A 6474-nucleotide genomic window follows, 5' to 3' on the forward strand; every position below is an offset into this window, starting at 1 on the left:
AAAAAGATTGAATGACCAATCGCATGACAAGAAAGGACAAGCAGGGCTGCCAGGAAAAGAGAATACATCGGAAGGGAAATCTGGGAGGAAAACAGAAAGAAGAGGCAACAGGAGGAGAAAACAACAGGAACCTTTAATCCAACTACACAGCAAGCCATGGAGTAAGAAACAAAGAGAGGAATACAGAATAAAGATAAAGGCCAGGGGGAAATTGTAGAGAGAACAATTAAGTTAAATCAACATGCCTTGAAACAAATCAAAGTCAAGCCTTTATAAGAAAAAAAAAATAAGCCTCCATGTGTGAAATTTAATTGACAACTGGGTGGCAGGCCCTAAAGGAACAAGAGAGGAAAAGAAACCACACCACACCCAGCTTCGATCCTCACAGCTTCGTGCAATGAACTCTCACTGTCTCCTCATTGGGCTTCTGACTCTGCCAAACACAGATGCCTGCAACAATGGTAAACTGTAACCATAAACTAAAAATCCATGATCTTAAATTGTGATTCTCTCATGTTCCCAAGACCAATACATTACTGGTGATGCTGAGAAATTAGATCTCTTAATTGCAAAGAACACTAACGAGCTTGGACCACAAGTGCAGACAGTTTTGAATGAAGTAGCTTCCTGAGACTATGAGTCACATTGCTCAAGCTATCCTAAAGTGAAGGTTTAAGTGCATGGAGTCTTACCCTTAGGGCACCTTGATAAGCCTACACTGCACAGTAATGGCTTTTCTTTAATGATAATTAACTCTTGGAAAATTCCTGCCTGCTTTAACACAAAATGCCCTTTGAAACTATCTTTTTATTTTCTTTTATTTCTGCCCTACTTGGATTTTTTTACTGTGCACCTAAATGAGTCATGAATGATAACCATTGAACAGCTTCAATATTCCATTTAAGACATTAACCCATTACTTTTGAATTTGGCATTACTAAAGTTCTAGTGCATAGGCAGAAGAAGAAAAATTGTGGAGCCAAAATATCACACAAAAGTCTGGATGGTCATGACACACACCTTTAATCCCAGCACTGGGGAGGCAGAAGCAGGTGAATCCCTCTGAATTTGAGGCCAGCCTGGTCTACAAGAGCTAGTTCCAGAACAATAGGACTGTTTCACTGGGAAACCCTGTCTTGGAAAACCAAAAAGAAAAAAAATCAGACAAAAGTCTTCAGGATTGGTTTTTTTTTTTTTTATCAAGTTTATTTTCAACTGAAATCCTATGATCTCAATACCCACTCTCTGCCATTACATTTTAATTTTCCTGGTCCTATAAGAACAGTTAATTATGTTCATGTTTCTTTTTTGTGTCACATAAAAATCTTGATATCTTCCACATTGTGGCAAAAGTCATCATTCCTATATTCTACTGAAAAACAAAATCAACTTTTGTGTTGTAATTGTTTGTGCTGCCTGCTTTTATGCTATTGTGATTAAATCCTCAAACTGAAAGCATCTCAGGCAGTAAATGGGATTATTTCATTGATTGTGTCAAATCACACTCAATCATTTTGGAAATGTAGGAGAAACTGCACGCTAACAATTGAAGGCAAAACACATTTGCAAAGTCTGTTTACAGCCTTTCTCTTTTGCCTAGTCTCTACCTCATGCTCAGAATGCTCCATATCCCAGCACAGGTCCACCTTCTTAGGGGCTTCCTACATCAATCATCAATCAACACCATCTCTCACGGACACAGCAGTTTCTGGCTATTATGAACAGAGTCGAGCAAATGTCCTTGTGCTGGGATGGAAGAGCGAGTTTTGGGAATATGCGCAAGAGGGGGATACCTGAGTCATGGGGTAGATTGACTCTCAATATTCTGAGGATTTTTGCATATTGATTTTCACAGTGGCTGGATTTTTACAATTTTGCACCGCAAGAGCAATGAGTCCCTTGCTCCACATCCTTGAAGCCTTAGTTGTCACTTGTGTTGTTGAACTTATCCTTTCTGTCAGGTTTATGATGAAATCTCCTGATGGCTAATGATACTGAACATATTTTAAATGTGTCTCATCTATTTTAGATTCCTCTACTGAGAATTCCATTTAGAGGTATACCGCACCATATTTGAATTGTTTGGTTGCTGTGTTGTTGCACGACTATTTTTTACCCTGAGTGAGGCAACCCAGAAGCACGTAAATCAAAATGGTTTACTCAGTTATAAGTGGATATGAGCAGGTAAGTAAAGTACAACCATAGTAATCACAGTCAATCACAGTACAAGCCATAGATGCAGAAAGGGGAACTGCTCTGGGGGCCATGCATGGATTTCTCTGGGAAGACAGAATAGAATAGATTTTGTGGGTGCACTGGAGGGAGGTGGGGATGGGAACAAGAAAGATCAAGTAAGCAAGGGACAGAGATGACGTATAGGAGAGAGAGATGATAGGAATAATGGAGCTTTTTGCAGGAGGTATGGAAAGAGTACACTGCAAACTTCCAGAACTACAAGAAGGAAACTATTGAAGATTCCTAGTAGTGAGGAATACAGAGGCTGAACCAGTCTTATTCTGTAAATACATAAGGCTCCCATTGGTGGGATTGGGACACAAAGTCAGTCACTAAACTGAGAACTATACTTGTTCTGCTGATTCACTGGGGAAAAAGTGCCTCAGAGTTTGTGAAGTGAACAACCAATGACTGATCTAACTTTTAGTCCAAGCTGTGAGAGGAAGCCAATGTCTGATACTGTCAGGATGGCCAGGAACCAGAGCTTGATGGCTTCCAGAATTAGGGTAGAACCAAATACAACTAAACAAGAAAAAAAATAAAATGATTCATATCTAAAATCATAGATAGATTCCCAGCACAAATGCCACCAGAGAGAATTCTTCCAGCAGCTGATGGTTACACATGCACAGATCCCTACCCAAACATTACCTTGAGTTCTTGGAATCCTGTGGAAGGAAGGGGTAAAAAATGTAGGATCTGGGGGGTTTGTGGAACCCAGGAAAACCAAAGCTACAGAATCAACAAAACAAGTCTCATAGGGTCTCAGACAAAATGAAGTGAGAATCATGGAACATGAACAGCTCTGTGCATGCCCTGTGCATGCATGCTTTGGTTGTTAGCTTGGGGTGTTTGTGTGATTACTAACTGTAGAACTCTTGGTATCTCTTACTCTTGCCAATTTTTGTGACCTTTTCATTCCTATTTGCTTGCTTTGTCCAGTTTTGATATGGGATTTTACCTAGTTTTCTTGAACATTTTTTTAAAAGATTTATTTATTTATTATGTATACAACATTCTGCCTCGATGTATGCCCGCACACCAGAGGAGGGTGCCAGATCTCAGTACAGATGGTTGTGAGCCACCATGTGGTCGCTGGGAATTGAACTCAGGACCTCTGGAAGAGCAGCCAGTGCTCCTAACCTCTGAGCCATCTCTCCAGCCCTTTCTTGAACATTTTTGTGAAGGATTTCTTTGATATCCCTTGGAGGCCTTCTATTTTATGACAGATGAAAAAGGAGCTATGGACCTGGGGGAATGAGGACTGTGGAAAACTGGAAGCGGTGGAGGAACTGGAAGCAGCAGTAAATATGTATAGTATGAGAAAAGAATAAATAAAAGAGAAAATAAAAAAATGAAAATGCATTTAGTCTGAGTTTTTTGAGCTTCATAATCTGTAATAACCAAAAAAGCACAAATGTATATAAACTCTTCTGGAATTCAAGCCAACCTCTTGTCTGACACATTTTGAAATTTCAAGTAACAAATTAAGGATTTCCAACATGCAATGGCATAGGATAAACTCCCATTCAGGAAAAGGAATATAGTTGTGCTTCAGCCCCAAATTCAAGCAGAAAATCCTTGCTCATGTGCACATCATCCCAGCCAGAAGAACAGGTAGGCAGTCCACCAATCTATGAAACTAACACACTCACTAAATTCCCAGATACAATCCCCAACAAGCTAGGGCTTGTTTGTCTGGAGGAGATTATATATTGTGGAATCATAATTCCATGAGTATGTGAACTTAGAGATAATATTAATAAAGCTCAAAATATGCCTGTCTAGGGCTGGAGAGATGGCTCAGTAGTTTGGAGCACTGACTGCTCTTCCAGAGGACCCGGGTTCAATTCCCAGCATTCATGTGGCAGCTCACATCCGTCTGAAGATCCAGTTGCAGGGGATCTGACACCTTCACACCAATGCACATAAAATAAAGTTAAATAAACCATAAAAAATTTTAAATGCCTATTAAGTTTGACATGCAAGCAGGAGAAGGTGATTGTAAAGACTTAGATCATCAGTTGAAATTTGACATGGCAGTATATGTTCAACTTAATATTCCAGCAAAAAAAGGCCTGGTATAAATTACCTGGCACTGGAAAGAAAACAAAAAAAAAATTGTCTAAGATGAAACAGAAACCTGATGAATTGTTTCAAGATTTTGTTTCTCAATTGATGACAACTGTAGGGAGACATTTAAGAGATTCAGAGACTGAACATTACTTGAAAACAGTATATATGCTGTCTGAGAAATAAACTTGGAGCTGTTTGGTACTGGCCTTCAGTCCTATGGCCTTCAGTGGTTTAACCTATGTTTGTGTCTTCACTTCGCTTGATCTAAATTTTCCTCAGTCTCAGTGTCCTTTCCCAGGGAACCCTAACTGAATTCTGCTGGACAGACCATATGGAGTATTCTACCAAGCTTGAACAAAATTGACTACAGGTTCTGTATGATGTTGCCCTGAGATAAGGAATTTTGTTGCATATGCCTTCTATAAATTAAAAGATTAGCTGGATACTTTCTACACTGTAAGGTACATTGCTTGGCTTTCAATGCAGAGCAAGGGTCTTCCCTTTAATGGGGCAAAATCCTTGAAAATCCCTCTTTTTCACCGCTGGACTGCCATCTGAAATTACCTAATGCTTTTCTTTCTTTTCATTCCTTTCTATGTCTTTCTTTTTGACTGTAGACCTAATGCAGTCAGCAGTAATAACTATCCAACGGAAATATTTTTCTAAGATATCAGTCTATTACTCTTTAATTGTGCCTTAATAACCTTCTTGGCATATGAAAATGTTAAGAAAGATTTGGGGCTAAAGAATCACAAAAATAATCTCTAGGAAAATTATTATAAAGTCTTCTAAGCACCTGTAGTTACTTACCAGACCAATATCACCTAATAAACCCACAAGGAAAGAGGACAGACTTGGGCTGGAGGGACCAGAGCTAGATGATGCTAAGAAGCTTATTGACAGCAATCAGAATTTTTATATATTTATCAAGAACTGAAGTTAATGGCAATTTCTGGGCTCAAGACATTTGTGGTTCCCCAGATGCCATGAAGATTGTAAGCTATACAGGGAATACAAGTTCATTGTCTCAGACCAGTTGCCCTATAAAGCTTCTGAGCTTCCTTGACTACTAAGGGATTATAAAGAGAAACACAAATTAGCCTGAATGCCTCTGTGAGTGAGTCCATCAATCTGTCAGGAACTGGAAGTCACGCTGTGCCCCAGTAGCCATTGACTTAACCTGAAATCCCTGAGACACAGATCTCTCAGGACTGATAGTCCAGATCAACTCCTTTTTGCCCATTAAAATCCTATGACCCTGCCCTCCACTGCCTGCCAGCACTGTCAACGTTCCAGGCTTTCAGGTCCTACAAGAACAGTCAGTTACGCTCTGTGTAGAGCTTTCCTTGACTTTTGGATTTTTGCCATCTAAAGTCTCGATATCTTCAAAATTCTTCCTAAGTCCATATTTCCAAATCCATTGCAGCAACAAAATCCCTGTTGAGGCACCATTTTTTGTTGCTACTTTCATCTCTGTTGCTATAATTAAATTATCTAACCAAAAGAACTGTGGAAATGAACGGGTTTATTGGGTTGTTATGCCTAAGTCAGAGTACACCACTGTGGGAGTTTAGTATCAAAACTCAAGTTAATCACTGAAGGCAAAACATGCAGAACCATTGTTGCCTAATTTTCTCTTTTGCCTTGTCACTGTCTTGTGCTCAGCTAGCTCTCTTCATCAGCCCAGGCCCACTTGCTTAGAGACATTGCCACCTCAGTGGAAGATCTTCCAAAATCAATTGTCAATGGACACAGTGTATATCAGACACAGATCAGACATTCTGATCTGAGCACATGCTTAATTGATGTGCCCTCAGGGGAACCTTGGCTTTGTCATGTTGACAGCTGAGGCTGATAAGCACACAGACACAATATATGAGAAGGTTTTAGAGAACCAAAGACAATGTATTAGTCTAGTCAATGAGCTAAACAGCAAAGACTCAAACATGAAGACAGCAGCAACTAGAAAGCACAGACATGCCAGGAAATGGAAAGGGGTTAGCATCTAAGATCAATAAGAGAAAACTAAAACTGTTTATCCCAGAAACTATTATAAATGAACAATTAAGGATCAAATAGCATAAGCAATATTCTGAATACAAATAGGTGAAGGTCTATAATTTTCAAGAAAATGAATGATGTAATAAGTTTACGGTTCAAAAA

Source organism: Microtus oregoni, unplaced genomic scaffold (genome assembly GCF_018167655.1).
Source record: "Microtus oregoni isolate MIOR12 unplaced genomic scaffold, Mior012 000113F_ref0000058, whole genome shotgun sequence".
NCBI classification, from domain to species: Eukaryota; Metazoa; Chordata; class Mammalia; order Rodentia; family Cricetidae; genus Microtus; species Microtus oregoni.